Genomic DNA, 20009 nt, shown 5'->3' with positions numbered 1-20009 from the left:
AAATGCGGCCTGCAATAGTCAATATGAAATACTCCTATGTCCCAAAAAAGAAAGACAGAGATTGGTGAACGACGGTCAAAGTATGTCATTTTATATGTTCATTTGAGCATCAATTCCTCAAATATTTAAATAAATAAACCTTTTTAGAGACAACGTAAAAACTACCATAAATCACATTTGCTGAATTTAAAAGTACTTTGATATGTTTGAAAAAAATTTAATAAAAGTTATGCCTCTTCAAATAGTAACAGCATCATCATATGAAGTAGGACAGGCAGAGCATATCATTTTTTATTTTTTTGATGAGCAAGCAGAGAGTATGACACTGCGTCTTGTGTACTACGGTAGTTCAATCTTGTCTCAGTTTTTCACCTTTCATGCATGTTTTTTTCTAATATACTACTCTTATTTGTCCACAGGAAACTACAACATAAACAATTCAAGTACATCTTTCCCTTTGACTTTTGTTAGATGACAGGACAGAATTCTTAGAATCCAAGTACTTTGCAACTATTCCGTTTCAAGCCCCAGGTAACAATCTTCATGTTCTTTTAATTAGGTGTAATAATTGACATCTTAGTTCTCTAATTACATAATAAATCAATACAAGATATAATCACAAAAACTAAATAGAAGAAATATACTGGCTTCGCAGGAAGGAGGAACCAAGCCATGAAGAGCCAAGCTGGGGAACTTACTTTGAAGGGAAAACTACGCTCTCTTGCACTATTGAGATTCTTGACAACTTCTCCATATGCAGCAGCTTTTTTCTCAACGATGGCCTATTGGCTAATGGTACAGACTCCACACTAGCTGGACCAGAAGAAATCTGAGGGCTATATGTCAAAGATGCTATTTGCCCCTAACGACCACCTAAAGGGCTTGATTCACTGATATTGGTCCTAGGTAAGGCAGAAATTCAGCTTAGGCTCCGGAGGAAGTCCCCTTTTTCCTTCTTCCACTCGTTCTGTAACAAAGTCCACAATGCAACTAGACTTTAAATAAGCATAAAAGACAAAGGAACCAAACATATACATATTAAAATCTAGATAGAAAAGAAATAATAAAAGTAATATGGCCTTTTCATGTCGAACTTAAGAAGCTAAATTCTGATAAGAATCAAAATATGTGAGTTGTGATGTTAGCAACTCACACCACAAAGAAGATAACCATATAAAAAGCAGCAGGGCAACTAACCTCCAGAACTTTCATCATGTAATCATTAAAATTTTTTAGGTTATCCTTCTGAGCTTCTTGGACCGCAGAGACCATTGCCATTTCATGGATCTGTTTTGCAGCACCCAAGATTACAACATCAAGCATTATTATCCTTTATTGTATGAAGTAAAATAGAGCAATGCACAAAATATAATGATGCAGTTGGATATTACAAAAGTATCAAACTGACAAAGAAAAAAAGATCAAACAACAGAAAAGGATATGAGATATCCTGAGATGATGATGCATTTCAAGCGAAACAGAAGGTGATCCGTGGAGATGCTGAAATGTATTCCTTTACTCATTGCTGGGAGGAAGAGAAAACAACACTAGGTAGAGAATACCCATTTTGAAAGAACTTAAATTGAATTACGAGTACTACTTCAGAGCACACTGTGCAGAAAAATATCTAAAAGGTCTTGCAAAACACAAATGCAATTTGTGGCATTTACAAGTACTTTACAACTCCTAAAATCGACAATAAAAAGAACCACAACTATAAGAACAATCTCTCTTTGGTTGTAGGATCTCCTTATCGGAGGAAGAGTGTTAAAATCTTTTTGATAAATCAAATTCTTATCATTGATATTGCACCAAGGTAGTACCAAAATAATTGCAATGTCAATAAGTAGCTAAGCAACCATCTTCTAACACGTTGCATGAAACATCTATGCATACAGGCATTTTCTCCTTACACCAAATGAAAATATGAAAGAGAAATGACTTTACAACACTGCTAATTTGCTACCCTCTCTCCCCCAGGAATATTCCCCCTTAACATCACTAATCGTTCCAAAATAATGGACTAAGGTATAACTGGTTGTCACTCTAACAAAGTATCATTCTCTCGTATACGATGATATCATCCCTCATCTCCATTCCCTGAACATCACCATTCTCCCTTCTCCAATTCCCATCCAGCTCATGCAGTCTGACTTTGCTTCTCAAAAAGAGTGTTATAATAGAAACCCAGTTACTAGCATACTATAACAAAGTATCAATCTCTTGTATTCGATAATATCATCTCTCATCTCCAATCCCTCAATATCCCTCAATAACCCAAAAATTAATAAACAATAAATACCCAAATACTATGAAAGTTTGTGCTTCTTCTACTAAGAAAAGAACAACCCAACTTTTATAATTAACACAAAATTACTACTCGATTTCGTTAGAGAAAGAGAGAGCGAGAGACTAGATGCTGGCAAGACCGCGAATCAAAAATAGTTTACTACTCAATTTTTTCGGAGGCCAAGAGAAGTTCAGCATCAGACTAAAAGCTCGGAACCCCCACTGACTCCTCACCATAGACTATTACTGTATGAATTTCTTATATAGATTTTAACTGGGTCACAAAAATTATAGGTGAAATATGTGAAAGCATTGAAATTATCAGTCTCGCAAATTGTATATACCATCGAAAAGGGATTTGAGTTTGAGATAGGAGCATGTACCTGATGGAGTCACGATTTCTGATTAGGGATTTTGTGTTGCTATCAGATGGATCACAATTTGTGATTTGAGCGGTTCGAATTGAGAGATTTAAGCAAAGAGGAAATTGAGAGGGATAATTTTCTATAGATCAGTGTGTGCTTCTTTTTTCATTTAATAAGAGTGGTTTTTCTTAAAAGCTTTTATTAGTGTTAGAGGCGACTGACTCGCCACAAAAAGGCCTTCAGAGGTGACAGTATAAAAAGTCGCTACATAACTCTCAAAGCCAAAACTTCGGTCTTAGCGGGAAAGAAAAATTTAGTGTTTAGCTTCACGTATTAGGAGCGACCTTTGAAAACTCGCCACTAAAAGTTTACCTTCTGTTGCAATAATTATAGTCGCCACAAAAAGTCTAGCTTTTGCTGCAATAAATCAAGTCGCCACTAAATATTGCCACAATAAGTCTGATTTCTTGTAGTGTATGTTAGGGCACCTAGAGAAAATAACTCATATAACCAGTTTACATCACTAGAGATCGGGTAAAGGTTCGAAACTACCTTGAGGGGAAGGTGTTAGGTAACCCTCGAGGACCACAACGGTGGTCCTAATCGAAATTAATTTAAGCAAATTAGTCTAAAGGGGAGAAAATAATTTGGGCAAATACAATATTTAATTTATTTAAACAGGGTATAGGGGGTCCTAAGTTTTTTAGCTAACAGGATCATTCCATGTAATGCTTTGTAACTCCCTCAAGTTGGGGTGTTACTTATAGCATTAGCGCACGGGCTATCATATCCTTTACTACCCAATTACTATCCTTAAGTTGTTACCTAAAGTGCACTAGTTAATTCTAAACCATACCCTATGCGTACATTACCAGTCCCTTACCTATGGCCCTGGAGGTAATAGGACCTCTATTAAGGATAGTTCTAGACGAATCCTATATTGCTTAAGAATGTGAAATTTAGGTGCCAAACAAAAACAAGTAGGACTTTCAAATAAAGCAAGTATGGGCTCACATTGACCTCCACACATAGGCAACAAAAGCACGCAATGGAATCAACAAACTTTATTAACTTTGGAATCCAACAAGCAGGATATCTATGTGATAAAATAGAGTGTAAAGACAATTTTATTAAGGCGAGCATTGAGACCTATTTGTTTGCCTACTGATTTTATTCAGCATGGATCTGGACATTTCAGGCAGTAGTATGTCATAGTTTTAAACCCAGAATCATTAGTAAGTCCTACAGATACGTTGCCTAAGTGATTAACAAGAGCGATTGAATTCAGAAGCGGTTAACTGAATCCTGTAGGCATGTTTTATATGAACTTGTAATTACAGACCTATAAACATGGTTTCTATGTGTAGCATTAATTTTAACTTATAAAGACAAGTTTTATTCCTTTTAAAATCCTATAGGCATACTTTCTAATTGCTGAATTAATTTAAACCTTATATGCATGATTTCTAAATACTGACTTGATTTAAACCCCTATAGGCATGATTTCTAATTGCTGACTTGATTTAAACCCCCTATAGGCATGATTTCTAATTGCTGACTTGATTTAAACCCCTATAGGCATGATTTCTAATTGCGGGGTTGGTTTAAACTACTACAGACAAGATTTCTAAGTTTCAGAACTGATTTCACCCTATATGCATGATATCTATTAGTTTTAAATCCTATAAGCATGATTTCTAGGGTTGAAACTGATTTTTATTCCTATAGGCATGATATCTATTAATCGTATTAGGACAGAAATTAACAGATTATCGTGAAAGATAATCAATAAAAGTCTTATAGATATGGTCAATAATGCACATTGGGTTGAAAATATGTACAGATCCTATGAACAGGATTTCTAATGCAGAATCAAGTGAAAAGTCCTATTGAGCAGGATTTCTAGCATGCAAGCACAGAATTAGAAAAATCCTATAGGCAGGATCTCAAACACAGTCTAGCATTCACGTAATTCAATTAACATAATTAAACATATAAGCAGGATTTCTACCCAGATTTAACAAAGGTATAAGAAACCCTCCCAACTTTTACTAATAAACCCCAAATATGTTATTACAGAGATTATAGCCCAGAATGAATGAATTACATAATAGTAACGATTACACTATAGGGAGCCTTCGTAGGCCCAATCTAAATCTGGGAACCAGGCCTTCAAACATAACAGATCTGGAGCATAATAGTGATCCATCTATGGTATATAAAATTAGGCTTCCAATGTATCAAAGTTCCCAAAGAGCCTCAGGGACCCCGAGCAATGCTCACACCAGAACCACACAAAAAGAGTTCATAAAAGATTGGAAAATCAGCCCCCAGTGTGTCAGAGTTCAGAGGAGTCTCAGGGACCCTAGGAAGTGCTTACACTAGGGGTGGTGAGAACCTAAATGACTATGAGTAGGAGTTTGAAAACCAATGCATAAAGGGTAAGGGGCAAATCTTTAAAATAGTTTACTTTCAAAAGCAAGCAAATTCAGAATACAGAGTTACAGACAATATTGTACCAACAAAACAAACAAAGTTCATGTTCAGCACATAGTTCAAACAAATTGGCATTTGATTAGGCTAAATACTAAAGCAATCATGGCTTAAACACAGAGACAGAAATAGATTGGACCTATAAATTAAACCACAAACATATTTGATTACATGCTTACAGTATCTGGCAAGGTTTAGAAAGAAAAAAGACTAAACATTAAAACTAACTTAGGAAAAGGGGTCACATTATTTGAAGCAACTTAGTTTAACATTATTACTAAATGGGATCATGTAGTCATATAGAAAGCAGAGTCATGCTGAAGATTGAAACAGACTAATTGAATAAAGTATAGAGAACAAAATAGTAAGAGCTAAGGCATACCAGTTGAGAAGAAAGCAAGTAAGAATGCAATAACAGTTAAATTCTAGAGAGTTTGTCCTTGGCTTTCAGCCAGCCAAATAATAGCCACTTATTGCAGAAATCAGAATAAGAGAATAAAGAGAGAGCTTAAGTTTTTGTAAGAACAGAGAGTTCGAGAGTTGTCCAGTTGTTGTAAAGGAAGTGAGGAAGGGGGTTTAAATAGCACCCAATGAAGGAAACAAATAAGGTAATGAACCAGTACTACCCAAATAAGGTATGAAAATAACTTAACAATCAATTAAGGTCGGCATGAATCAATTAACAAGACAGAATCGAGTAAAGTTATTCTAGTATCACTTAATTTGAGGAAAATCTTATATGGAATCAATCAGTAGTCAAGTACTAGGTTAAATGAGGTAATAACTATTTCCAAAATCAATTAGAAGCCGAATTTAATAATCAGAACATAAAATTAGGCCAGTAAGGTTAAGTTAAGGGAAGTAGCACAAATTATTAATCAAACATTCGTCCAAATAAGGTAATAACAGGTAACCGCATAAGTAAACACCAGTACTGTACAGAAAAGGAAAACTAATTTCAAACCCTAATTTAGGTAAATAAAATCAATTAGCAATTAGTCACCAGAGTTAAAGGCAAACAGGAAGAAACAGTAAGAATGAACGGTTAAATAATCGGAACCCTAAGAGAATAGGCAAAAATACAAAGACATATAATAAGTAAAATCAGTCTAAGTTAAATGAGGAAACCCTAACAGATACCTAGAGACGAAAACGTTTAAAGGTTAAAAATATTTTTTGCAAAATCTGTTGAAATCAAAACCCTACTTCTAGGGTAAACAAGATCGGTCAGGAATAACAAGAGAAAAAGACTAGGAAATATAGAGACAGAAGTATCGAAATTTTAAAGTAGAAATACCAAAACAAACATAAAACCATTTCAGATCTAGGAAGATCTAAACAGATTCAACCAAAAATAGTCAGATTCATAAAAAATAAACAAAAGTTGAACCAAATCTTGTTTGAACCAGAGATTTGAAACCCTAAGATACGAAAATATTCGTACTCACAGGTATTGGGATGAACATAGACGGAAATAGCCAAGATATGAGAGACTTTGAACTAGATCTGGTTCGAGTCTCTTGAGATTCACTTGCCATTTGAGGCAAATGAATCAAGTAACATCAAGATCGGGTAGCCAGTAAAGAAACAAAGCCAAATAAGGCAGGAAATCAAGGGAAGATCCCATGAATCAAAAGGGAAAGTGTGACGGCGGGCTAGGGTTTTAGAGTGAAAGAGGTGAGGAGATGATAGGATCAGAAGACAGCTTGTAGGGGGAAGAAATGATTTAGGGGTTGGGGGGTGTTTGATATATTTAGAAGGGGTAAATGATTTAGGGCTATTGATCTTCTGAGATCAACGGCCAGGATTAGATTTTAGGTAGGGGGCTTAATTTGGACGGGTATGGGTAGTTGGGTTAGAGTGATGGGTATTGGGTAAGGGCTGGGGTAGGTCCGAAAAAAATCAAGTAAAAAGGGCTATATTTTAAATACCCATTTAAATTAATAAAATAATTTATAAAAATAATTACTTAATGATAAAAATGCTATTTGTATATCAAAATAATTTAAAATAATCATTTAATATTATAATAATATAAAAAGTCATTTTTCGTATAAATAATGTAATTATACATATATGGGCTATTATTGAAAAGTTATTGCAATTATAGCCTAAAGATACTAATAAAAATATGCACAAAATGATTAAAGCTCAATATAAATATAAATGATAAAAATTAAGCAAGAAATCATTATAAAATTATTTGTGATGCAATTAGTAATTATTTAGATAATAAAATACTGGAATAAATTAATTAAAATCCTTTTAAAATTACATAAAATTATGGAAAAATACTGATTGATGCTCATGCACTATTTTGAAAGTATATATTTATTTTTAAAAATATACGAGGAAAAAATTGGGTATCAACAGATGCCCCTCTTTATACGGGAAGGATGAAAGAGTTGTTTGGTAAAGAAATAATGACCGATTTTGACCGAATGGGGGTGTTTTGAAAAATATAGGCCGACTCTGGTCTCTGAGCTGCCTACATATCCCTGATTTTACAGGAATTAGGCCGTGTGTAGTTCTGGACCCAACAGTGAATGAAACCGATGGAATTGTTATAGAAATAATTGTATGTTTCAGAAAAGGTTCTTTTGGGAAGGGATAGTATCGGATGGGTTTATGCGGAGTTATGAAGGTGAATCTAAATTGTAACGGATGTATCACAGGGCAGGTATCTGAACGGTCAAGAGTTAAGGCGAGTATTTGATGGGAATTGGTTACATTTGAAATAACGACGAGGTATAAATGGTATGATCGGAAACCGGAGCGAAAGTTGCTCCCGTTTGAAGAACGGGTACTTCCTGGATTACTTGCAAAACTTAAAACACACCGTATGCAAGAATATAGATTACCGTAAGAATTTAAACATGATGCAAATTTCCTTTGGACCATGAAGGTTGTCTTTGGACAGTGAAGATGACGTCCTTAGACCATGACGTCCCGGGCCATGAATCATGAGATAAGAGATTCACAGGCCATGAAATGATGTTTTGGGGCCATGTGAATGGTGCCTCTGAACCATGACACCTTTGAATAATGACGTGTAGTATTGAGAGATCCTCGGGCCATGACATGGTGTCTTCAGGCTTTGAGGATGATGCCTTCAGACTCTGATGCCTTTGGACAAGTTGGCTATACATCAGCCCATGAGGTGCAGAGACATAATACCAAAGGTAATAAAAAGTCAAAGCTTAGCCTTGTGCAGAATTTGGGGGGGGGGTGGGTGGGTAGAGCTTAGCCCCGAGAGAAAAAGATAATGCAAAGTGTATAATAGAGCCACATTTATGCAGAGGGAGACAATGCTTAGTCTCATGAGAAGGCAGTGCTTAGCCTTATGCAAATAGGGAGGCGGGGCTTAGCCTCATACAAGATTTGAGATAGGGCTTAGTCTCATGCAAAGAGAAGGCAATGCTTAGCCTTATGCAAATAGGGAGCAGGGCTTAGCCTCATGCAAGATCTGAGACAGGGATTAGTCTCATGCCAAGAGAAGGCAATGCTAAGCCTTATGCAAATATGGAGGCAGGTCTTAGCCTCATGCAAGATTTGAGACAGGGCTTAGTCTCATGCGAAGAGAAGGAAATGCTTAGCCTTATGCAAATATGGAGGCAGGCTTAGCCTCATGCAAAGAGAAGACAATGCTTAGCCTTATGAAAATATCGAGGCAGGGCTTAGCCTCATGCACGATTTGAGACAGGTCTTAGTCTCATGCAAAGAGAAGGCAATGCTTAGCCTTATGCAAATATGGAGGCAGGGCTTAGACTCATGCATGATTTAAGACAGGGCTTAGTCTCATGCAAAGAGAAGGCAATGCTTATCCCCATGAAAGATTTGAGACAGAGCTTAGTCTCATGCAAAGAGAAGGCAATGCTTAACCTTATGCAAATATAGAGGCAGGGCTTAGCCTCATGAAAGGTTTGAGATAGGGCTTAGTCTCATACAAAGAAAAGGCAATGCTTAGCCTTATGCAAATAGAGAGATAGGGCTTAGCCTCATGTACGATTTGAGATATGGCTTAGTCTCATGTAATGGACAAATAGCAAATAGGAGCAGAATATTTCTTAGCTGGAGATATATTTGTGCTTGGCGACCTGATTTAAGGCGCATATACGGGGTGGTTATTTCTTGTCCCTACGTTCAAAGAAAAATCGTGAGTTTTTTGGGGAGGTTGGTTCGTGCCTTTGGCTGCTTGTTTTGCTTTGCTTCACTCTAGAGATCCTGTTCGAGTTGTCCTGGGTAACACCTTGTCACCATAGAAATAAAGTTTTCAAAAAATATGCACTTATTGATGAAATAGAAACATAGTGGTATATAGTATCAAGTAAATTAGATGAACTAACAACTGCAACACTTTAGAGACATTGCGGCTTTTTTTGTCTAAGGACGTCATCTTCACTATCAAATTCTGCCCCAGTTTAGTAAGTGATCCTTCAGCCGTCTGCATGTAACGAAGATTGTTGGACCTGCCCCGGAATTTTGAGAATCCTTCTCAAAATTTTGCCCAGTTACTTAACCGATTTTCTGACTATCTTACATATAATGGCATCGGCTGGACTTGCTCCGGAATTTTGAGGGTCCTCCTTAAAATTCTGCCCCAGTTTCTGATTCTAGGGGAAATGAAGATTTTATTAAGATGTGATGGAACCCATTGGGCTGCCTATGTATCCCCTCTTAAACGGAAATCAGGTCAAGCATAGTTTAGTTACATTAGATGAAGGAATGTGTACAATCTAAACATAATATCTCTTGACCATGTATGAATTGATAGGTTTTGGCCCGACTTCTCCGTCTATTTCTGCAAGTATGAGTGCTCCTCCTGTTAGTACCCTGTGAACCATGTAAGGACCTTGCCAGTTAGCTGAAAATTTCCCTTTGGCTTCATCTTGACGTGGGAAGATTCGCTTCAGCACCAACTGCCCTGGTGCGAACTGTCTTGGTTTGACCCTTTTGTTGAAGGCTCTGGACATTCTATTATGATAAAGCTGGCCATGACATACTGCATTCATCCTCTTTCCATCTATGAGGTCTAGTTGCTCATAGCGGCTCCTTATCTATTCCGCATCACTGAGTTCAGCTTTTTGTATGATCCTTAAAGAAGGAACTTCTACCTCGGCAAGAATGGCAGCTTCGGTACCATAAACTAGCAAATAGGGAGTTGTCCCGGTTGATGTGCGCATTATGGTACGGTATCCCAATAAGGCGAATAACAACTTCCCATGCCATTGTTTGTGATTTTCTACCATTTTCCTTAGTATTTTCTGGATATTCTTATTGGCAGCTTCCACGGCTCTTTTCATTTGAGGCCTGTACGCTGTGGAGTTTTTGTGCTTGATTTTGAAAGTTTCACACATGGCTTTCATCAGATCACTGTTGAGATTGATGGCATTGTCAGTGATGATGGACTCGGGAACCCCGATTCCACAAAAAATACTATCCCTGACAAAATTTGTGATGACTTTCTTGGTTATCGCTTTGTAGGACGCAACTTCCACCCATTTTATGAAGTAATCGATGGCCACTAAAATGAACTTGTGCCCGTTTGGAGTAGTGGGTTCGATCAGACCGATGACATCCATTCCCCAGGTGATAAAAGGCCAAGGTGCACTTGTTGTATTGAGTTCATTTGGTGGTACCCTTTTCATGTTTGCATGTATCCGGCATTGGTAGCATTTCTGGACATACCAGATGCAATATGTTTCCATAGTCATCCAAAAATATCCTGTTCTGAGTATCTTTTTTGCTAGAACAAAACCGTTCATATGTGGGTCGCAGGTTCCGGCATGTATCTCCTCGAGCAATTTGGAAGCTTCTTTTGCACCAACATACCTTAATAGTCCCAGATGAGGAGTTCTTCTATACAGGGTTCCTCCGCTTTGGAAGAAGTGATTGGACAACCTCCGCAGTGTGCGCTTCTGAGTATGGTTCGCCTATTCCGGGTAATCTCCTTTTGTCAAGTACTCTTTGATGTCGTGGAACCAAGGTTTTTCGTCTGTTTCTTCTTCAACATGAGCATAGTATGCCGACTGATTATGGATTCTTGTCTGGATGTTGTATCATTGATGACAAGGTGAGTGCAAACTCGTTCTGAACTCTTGGAACATGTTTGAATTCTATCTTCGTGAACCTTTTCATCAATTTTTGTACATGATACAAGTATGGTAGTATCTTGGTGTTTTTCGTGGCCTATTCTCCTTGAACCTGATGTACCAGAAGATCTGAATCACCAATTACCAGCAATTCTTGTATATTCATATCAATGGCCAAATTGAGCCCCATGATGCAAGCCTCATATTCTGCCATGTTGTTAGTGCATGAGAATCTATGCTTTGCGGATACCGAATAATGTTGACCTGTCTCGAACACCAAAACTGCTCCAATACCCACTCCTTTAAAGTTTGCAGCTCCGTCGAAGAATATTCTCCAACCGTCGTAGGCTTCAGCAATGTCCTCTCCTACGAATGACACTTTTTTGTTAGAAAAATACATTTTAGTGGTTCGTATTCTCCTCCCATAGGATTTTTAGCAAGGTAGTCTGCCAACGCTTGTCCTTTGACTGCCTTCAGAGTTACATAGATGATATCGAACTCACTCAGCAATATTTTCCACTTGGCCAACTTCTCGGTAGGCATAGGTTTCTGAAAGATGTACTTCAGAGGATCCATTCTTGATATGAGGTATGTGGTATAGACATAGAAGTAATGCCTCAATTTATGAGCTATCCATGTCAAAGCACTGCATGTGCGTTCTAGCAGAGAGTACCGCGCTTCGTAAGGTGTGAACTTCTTACTCAAGTGATATATCGCTTGCTCCTTTCTTCCTGTCTCGTCATGTTGTCCCAGAACACAGCCCAAAGCTCTATCTAGTACGGACAAGTAGAGTATGTTGATACCCAATTTTTTCCATATATTTTCAATATGCAAAATAACTTCAAAATGGCATATATATGCATATGTGAGCATATCCAAGTGTTTTATTATTTTTCCATAATTTTTAAAGTTTTTTAAATCAATGTATTTCCCTCTTTTATCTATAAAAACCCAATAATTATTTCTAAAATTATTATTTTGGTAATTCATTTGTTGGACTTTTATATTTATGCTAAGATATAGTTGAGGTAAGTTTTTCATATTTTTACAAATTTATTTAGTATTTTTAAGCTAAATTGCATATAGTTGCAATATTAGTCTCTTTTAAGATTTAATTATGTTTTATATTCATAAAATTAAGTCTTGTATTTTTAAATTGTTAATTATATGTTATAAATCATAATAGTGCTTTCAATTTATTTTCAAAAATTAATTTACTATTTTTTATAATTTTAAAAGGGGAAAATTGGCTATTTAAATAATAGCCATTTACATTTCAATTTTAGCCTAAATCTGACCCTAAATTAAACCCAATTTCCTCAGCCCAAATCCCATTCAAACCCGACCCCTAACCCAATTAAATGACCCAACCCGGATTCCCCTACCTACCCTCTTTAATCCAGGTCGTTGATCATCCAGATCAATGACCAATATTCGCCCTTACCATTTTTAACCCTGAAAGACCCCTAAACCTACCTTATTCTTCACCAAACGCCGCCCTTGAATCACTCTTCTCTCAACTCTCTCTGAAACCTCACATGAACCCTACCCGCCGCCATCTAATCCCACCATAATCTACCTCAATCCCTGCCTAATCCATGGCTTACCATGGCCATTGGAGATATGTATTGGCCTCCTATGACTCCTGGGTGTTTGTTTTTGTAACTTTGCTATGTTTAAAATGATTTGCATGTTGTTCTTCTATCTATTTCAGCATGTTAAAAAACCCTAGTTCCTTTTAGTCTTATCCGACTTCTGAAACTGTTTGTTTAAATGTGTACTTGTTCTTTGTTCCCGACTCTCTTTTCCTTGTTTGACTTGTTTGATTTTGAGTTCTTGTCATCTCTAAAACTCGACTACTATCGAAGCCCTAATTTCTTAAAAGATTTTCCTCACTTGATACTGTGAGACCTTTACTTGTTTCTGATTCTCTTTACCTGTTGCTATGTTTTCTTCACTGTTTATTCTATGTGACTACTGTACTCTGAATATTTTTCTTAACTGCTGAAACCTAGCTTACCCTATTGCTACTGTATGCCTGTGTTATCTCTTTTGCCAATGTGTTTGGCCTCGCATGTCTGATGCTTCTATTCACTCTATTTATATACTAAAGTGCAGAATCATATTTCTTCCTTGATTGATCTTGATCTTGTGACTGATTGCAAAAGCTTTTCTTCTATGAACCCTAATTTCACTCGCTTGCTTAAAATAATTGATTCCTTTCCTTTACTCTGATGTTTTACCTTGCTGAATCATTTCCCAAAATAAGCCTATTTTGTACTTAGACTTGATTGTTTACTTCATGCTTTTACTGCCCCTTATATGGCAATGATCAATCTGTCCCCAAACTGATTTCTTTCCTTAATTAAACCTGCTACTACCCGTTAAATAGTGATTCCTTAATTAAAGGGAATCACTTGTGTTAATTGATTCTGATTATGATTTTTCCATATTTGTGTTTAAGACTTTACCTCTTCTTCACTCGTTTTCAAAATTATAAATACCCACCCCCTCTTCTTTCAAAGACACGAACAATTGAATTCAAGAACACAAACTTACACTCAAAACTTTCTCTCCTTTTCTCTACTACTTGTGCTACTGTTTTGTCTAGCCGGCCGAAAGCCAAGGCTAGACTATGGAATTTTTTGCCTACTTTTCCTTTCTACACTTTGCTTCTCTACTGGTATGTCCTAGTTAATTTTAGCTTCAACAACAACATATTTCTTTAGTTGTTTCAGTTTCTTTCCTTCTTGCCTACTTCTGCTTATGTTTATGCAGTCAAATTGCATTACTAGCATGCTGTAATATGTTCCCCTCCCCTTTTGAATTAATGTTTCCCTATGTATGTACTTTGTCAGTCACTTGTTATGTGATTTGCTGACTTATGAATCCCAAACCCCATATCCCCTCTGTGTGTTTTGTGTTCTCTGGCTAGTTTCTGGGCATGTCAGCATCAGATATTGCTCTGCATGACCCAAACCTGACACTTTCTGGGGTCATATGCTTCATACAATGTATTCTCAAAACCCCTTGACTCCTTTGTGTAACTACTGATTTTGCGTAGTTTAAGTTTTGCTACTACTGTTTTCAAATTACCCTTACCATTCACTATTTTCAACCCAGTTTTAAATAAATCTTTGTATTCTGCACTTCCACTATATTCTTAGAACCTAGGTTCTGCCCCTCTTGTGTGAGCCTTGGCTTGGGACCCTTGAGCTCCCTCTAAACTTGGACATATAAGAGCTGGCCCTTCCATACTGCACTCATCTCTATCTGGTCATGCAAACCTGGTGTAAGCATTACCCGGGGTCCCTTGAGACCCTTAGAAAACTTTGACATACCCAGGTATGAGAAAGGCTTTGAACATCATTGGCATTTAAGGTAGTTTATTCCATAACTAAGAGAGGAAGTCAAGAATTAGGCTTCCTATGGCTGTAACTCCTTATTTTGCATTTTTCTAATGTATTTCAGTCATTTTTGGTCTGTAGTAATTTGTAACAAATATTGGGGGGCTGGCTAGTGAAAAGGGATGGGGTGATTATGCATGCTTTAGCTATTAGAAGGGTAGATAACATGCCTATAGGATCTGTTTAATAAATTATGCATGTTTTACTTTCACACTTAGATACCATGCCTATAGGATCTAAATGGCTATAATCAGACATCATGTCTAAAAGATTAAAATCAATATTTTTATAGAAATCATGCCTATTGGAATTTCGCTGTGATCAAATAAATCCTGCCTGCTTCATTTCACGTTCAACTAGATACCATGCCTATAGGACCAGAATCAACCTTTAATATTTAGATACCACGCTTGTAGGAATTAAAATCAGCAATAATAGAAATCATGTCTATAGGATCTGAAACCAGTTTAGTTAAAAAATCAATTTGACTCGTACTGTTCTGAATCAGTTTAAACAACCTACTCTTTTCATTAATACGGTTTAGAAAGCATGCTTATAGGATCCAAATCGCCTGTTTAAAAATCTAACCACTGCTCTGCTGCATTTCTAATCAGTACTAGACATCATGCTCATAGGACATCACTATCACACTTAGGCAAGCCTTAGGTAATAATGATAAAACTGAATCCGTCTTTGTTTAATTAGAAACTGCTACAACCAGCAGACAGGCTTGATTCAGACTTCTTATCTGAGTTATGTAATAAATTGGTCTGCTTCAACAATTAAAACACCCTGCCTTAAATTCTGACCCTAACTGTGTTTAAGTCATGCTATTTATGTGCATTGTCTGCGAAGGTATATATGAGCCTCCTTTATTTGTTTATATGAGCCTCTTATTTGTTTATTTGTTTATATGCAGTCCTACGTGTTTTGTATGTCGCCTTAGCCTTTTACCTTTAAAACCTAAGAGTCAGCCTAAAATCCTCCCTCTTATAGGAATAGTAGTCCTAAATTCCTCCGGGACTGATAAGAATGGGACGGGTAATAGAATGCAATAGAGGTCGAGACCAATTCGTGCTTTAATACCTTAACGAGGTGGGAAGGGTAGATATGGATATGATGACTGGTGCGCTAATACCACGTGTATCCCCTTTTCCGAGGAGTGTCTACCGGGTATCGCATTGATGTGATCCATATTATAAATAAACCTAGGACCCCCCTTTCCTTTTACATTCTCAAGTATTTGTAAAATGTAACTCCTTTATTTTCAAAATTCGCCTTTTAACAATTGTTTCAAACTCTTTTGTGTTTAAATTTAAATCCCCTACTACTTGAGCCTATACTTGTCTGTTTGCTAATTGTACAAAAATTCACAAAACTGTCGGGCCGGGAACCACACTAGTGGATCCTGAGGGGTGCCTAACACCTTCCTCTTAGGATAATTTCAAGCCCTTACCCTATCTCTGGTTATCAAACAAACTTAGAAATGAACCCTATATGTGTCCTAATTCACCTTAAATTATTAGGTTGCGACTCTTCAAATGCAAACCCAGTTCCCAAAAGGAATGAGTTGTCCTACCCCAAAAAATGTCATAAACCCGATTTTCCGATGCAAAGAGGGAAAAAGGGGGCGCGACAACATGTCGACTCTGCTGGGGATACTTAGGCTTCACTTCAGATTATTCTTGTGAATTTGTACCTCCTTATGTGCAATTACTTGTTTAATTCCTTTAAGCATTTAATATCCTTTCCAACTGCAAAACTGACGTATCTTCCTTGTTTCTTTCCTTTATTGCTGCTTTAAATTATGAAACTGATGTATTTATCACTTTCTTAACATGAAAATACGTGCTAACATGTTTTAATTATTGCATAATCATGCTCAACATCATACTCCACTCGTTCCAAACAAATACCATAGCAACACTTTTAATGAGTGGTTGCGCTCTTCCTATATCATTACCCCCTAAATTCGAAAAGGTATATTTGCGGTAAAACTAGTCGATCAGCGGTGCAGTAGAAGGTTCCGTACCTTCCCCCTTGAGTTGTCCGCTTAAGGGTACTAGTCTAAAACCCCATAGAAACCTTACTCTGTTCAAATTGTGCATGCATCATGGTCAAACCTAGCCAGGTGAGTTATGTTGTCCACATAATGATCCTTTAAGATAGCCTTGTCCAAAGTTAACTGGATTTCCCTAAACCCAAACAGACATCACCACATTCTGTGCATTTATTTGGAGAACTAAATGCTTCATGCTAATTGTTGGTATTAAATAGTCGAGTCTGGTGAGGGTAATGTCCTAACCTTATACATTTTGCAAAAATATGAGGCACGAAGTCCCTAGATTCAGCATGGTCACCAACATCCACCCAAGACTGCTAAGCTGGTGGAAAGATCTTCACTCTAGTGATCAAACCCTCGTCCGAAAATATCTGGGAAATCTACCATCCCTTCTGGAGATCCAACCTAACAACAAGATTATAGAAGCTGCCACACTATTTTGGGATTATGAAAGGGCTGTATTCCGCTTTGGGGACATTGAAATGACACCCTTGCTAGAGGATATAGGAGGATTGGCTGGTCTACCATGGGAAACTCCGGGTTCGTTAATGCCTGAGAACTGCAAGGGCAGGGGCTTCCTCAAAATGATGGGTCTGAAGAAGAATCTAGAATTGACGTGTCTAAAGGAATCATACATCTCTTTTGACTATTTTTATGAAAGGTACGATCACAACAAATCCTATTGTACCTACCCCGACGAGTTCGCCATCACATCCTTGGGGCACATTCATCGTAGAGTTTTTGTCTTCATGTTTGTTTCCTGGGTCTGATCATGTTTCCGATGAAGAAGGCAAGAATCGAACACATTAAATCTTTTCGCATTGTAACTCGGCCCTTGTGCAAGGACTTTAACATCCTTTAAGATGTTAGATGTGGCTTCAAGATCCTTTACCTCACCAAATAAAAGATACAACTATAAATGTGGATATCTATACAAAGAAAATAATTTAACATAACCAATGACGTAGTCCTACTACTTACTTGCTCCTTGAACCTCTCATGAAATGTATCTAAATGCACACAATCAAGTTGATGTTGAGTCAAACGATGCTTAAGATGCGATTTCTTGATTTCTGCAATATGTTCCCTATTCATGTAACTCGCATATATTAATTTTGTTTCAATTAAGTAATATACGTATATTAAATAATAGATATAACACTTACTTTTTATAATTCTCAACCACTTCTGACTCGCAATTGAAAAGCACATGTCGATGTGCTTGCAACCTTGTTTTCTCATCCAACTCAAATACATCTACTTCACCGTACGACTCCCCGACTGTTGAAAAAAGACATTCTTCTTTACTAGTATCATGCTCAATCTCATCACCGCATTTTCTTGAACAATAAGACCTTGAATCTCCGCCCTCCAAATATCGTGAGCAAAATGCCATACACTCATTTGCTATCTATGCTTCTGCTATCGAACCTTCTGGACGTGCACGATTACGAACATATGATTTTATAGTACCCAAATACATATGGAATAAAATAATGGTATTATTTTGATATTATAATATTTAACAACTAAAAATATATAACAAAGATTCAGTGATATTCTTCATACCTCTCAATTGGGTACATCCAACGATAATGTACTGGCCCCACATGTTTAGCCTCAATTGCCAAGTGAATTACCAAATGTATCATAACAGTAAAGAATCCTGGGAGGAAAAGTTTCTCCATAGTAGACAATGTTTCTGGAATTTTTTCTTCAAGTAACTTTAACTCTTCTACTTTTAGTTCTTTGCTACACAGAACACGAAAGAATGTACATATTTCAATTAAAATGGATCTAACTCTTTTATCTATTGATCTCCGCAAGGCAAGAGGAAGAAGTTCTTGCATTATAACATGACAATCATGAGTTTTTAACCCAGATATCTTTCGTTTGCGAATGCAACGTGAGATATTAGACGCATAGCCATCGGGAAACTTGGCATTTTGTAGTACTTCATAAAACAACTCCTTTTCCTTTTGAGACATTGTGAAAAAGTTGGAGGAGGATATGCTTTCCCACTAGCTCGATATTGAGGCCATAAACTTGGTCTTATTTTCATCTCCTTCAAGTCCAATCGAGCTTCTAAGTTATCTTTAGACTTTTTACCAAGATCCAATAATATATATATTAAGTTATCACACACATTCTTTTCTATGTGCATCACATCAAGATTATGACACACCATGTTAGACTTCCAATAAGGAAGATCGAAAAAATACTCCTCTTTTTCCATGTGTTTTTCATCACTCCACTTACCCCTTCACTCGACTGGCTGAGAGTAAATTTTATATCTTTAATTTGATTCAACACTAGTGACCCAGATACTGGACAAGGTGCAGGTCTTTAGTACCATCAAACAATTTTGCATCATTCCAATATTTGTGTCCTGACTTCAAGAAGCGCCGATGCCCCACGTAACAAAAATTCCTACCATGTCTGAGCCTTCTAGATTGAGTGTTTATGTTACAAGAAGGGCATGCAAACCGACCATAAGTGCACCATCCAGAGAGAGTACCATATATTGGAAAATCATTTATAGTCCACATGAGAGCTGCTCGCATTTGAAATATCTCCTTAGCAGAGGAATCATATGTTTCTATCCCAACATTCCATAATTCATTTAACTCTTCTATTAAAGGTTGAAAATAGACATCAGTATTATGCCAGGAGCTTTTGGTCCAGGAATAAGAAAGGACAAAATAAAGAACTCTTGTTTCATGCACATCCATGGTGGAAGATTATATGACATTAAAATCACTGGCCATGTACTATGTGTAGTTCACATTGTGCCAAATGGATTAAATCCATCAGAAGCTAATCCCAGGCGCACATTGCGAGGATCTCCAGCAAATTTGGGATATTTACTATTAAAATTTTTCCAAGTTTCAAAATCTGCAAGATGCCGTAGAACTCCATCTTTGTTGAGCTCTTCATGATGACATCGCATTGCTTTAGAAGTTTCTGAAGACATAAACAATCTTTGTAGCCTTGGTTTTAAAGGAAAATACCTTAGGACCTTGGCTAAAATTTTTGTAGCATCATTTTTCCATCTAGAAGCCCCACAAACTTTGCATTCATTAACATTCTTATTAGCAAACTCTTCCTAAAAAGTATGTAATCGTTGGGACAAGCATGAATTTTTTCATACTTTAAGCCCAAGCCTTCAACTATCTTTTTGGTATCATAGAAAGAAGGAGGCAATTTTTCTCCTTCAGGAAGCGCATCTTTCAATAGTCCAAGCAAAACTTATCCACCTCTGGATGAGGTTGATTTCCAGGATACAGTTCTTCATTTGCCT

General features: G+C 37.0%; 1 long non-coding RNA gene across 1 annotated transcript; it reads right to left on the bottom strand.

The window, feature by feature from the left end:
* Nucleotides 1–485: 485 nt before the first annotated feature.
* LOC107784222 (uncharacterized) lies at nucleotides 486–2889 on the bottom strand. The gene is made up of 3 exons (XR_001647649.2): nucleotides 2673–2889; nucleotides 1198–1287; nucleotides 486–967 (listed from the first exon to the last, which is right to left on the bottom strand). It is a non-coding gene; the product is annotated as an uncharacterized LOC107784222 (long non-coding RNA).
* Between the last annotated feature and the right edge of the window lie 17120 nt (nucleotides 2890–20009).

Source organism: Nicotiana tabacum, unplaced genomic scaffold (assembly GCF_000715075.1).
Source record: "Nicotiana tabacum cultivar K326 unplaced genomic scaffold, ASM71507v2 Un00048, whole genome shotgun sequence".
Classification (NCBI taxonomy): Eukaryota; Viridiplantae; Streptophyta; class Magnoliopsida; order Solanales; family Solanaceae; genus Nicotiana; species Nicotiana tabacum.
Note: the sequence above shows the minus strand (reverse complement) of the source record. Positions and strands in the feature narration are given on the sequence as shown.